We start from the raw sequence: 469 nt of genomic DNA on the forward strand, positions 1-469 counted from the left end.
GATGGGGGCGGTTACACGGTCGTAGAATCAGAGAATCAGAAAATGGCCTGGGTTGAAAAGGACCACAGTGATCATCAGTTCCAACCTCCTGCTGTGTGCAGGGTCACCAAGAGGCACATAGGGACCCACAGATCTCCCATAGGGACCCACAGATCTCCCATAGGGACCCACAGATCCCAATAGGGACCCATTGAGACTCATAGAGACCTACAGAATAGCCTGGGTTGCATAGAACCACGATGGCCATCAGTTCCAACCTCCTGCTGTGTGCAGGGTCACCAAGAGACCCATAGGGACCCCATAGGGACCCACAGATCCCCTGTAGGGACACATGGAGACTCAATGAGACTCAGAGAGACCCATAGAATCATAGAATGGCCTGGGTGGAAAAGAACCACGATGCCCATCAGTTCCAACCCTTTGCTGTGTGTAGGTCACCAACCAGCAGCCCAGGCTGCCCAGAGCCACA

General features: G+C 53.9%; 1 protein-coding gene across 1 annotated transcript in view; it reads right to left on the bottom strand.

Annotated features, from left to right (window-relative positions):
- The window catches only part of MSTO1 (misato mitochondrial distribution and morphology regulator 1), a 3964-nt gene that overhangs the window by 3197 nt on the left and 298 nt on the right, over positions 1-469 (bottom strand). The gene's annotated exons all lie outside the window — the stretch shown is intronic.

This window comes from Meleagris gallopavo, chromosome 27 (assembly GCF_000146605.3).
Source record: "Meleagris gallopavo isolate NT-WF06-2002-E0010 breed Aviagen turkey brand Nicholas breeding stock chromosome 27, Turkey_5.1, whole genome shotgun sequence".
Taxonomy (NCBI): Eukaryota; Metazoa; Chordata; class Aves; order Galliformes; family Phasianidae; genus Meleagris; species Meleagris gallopavo.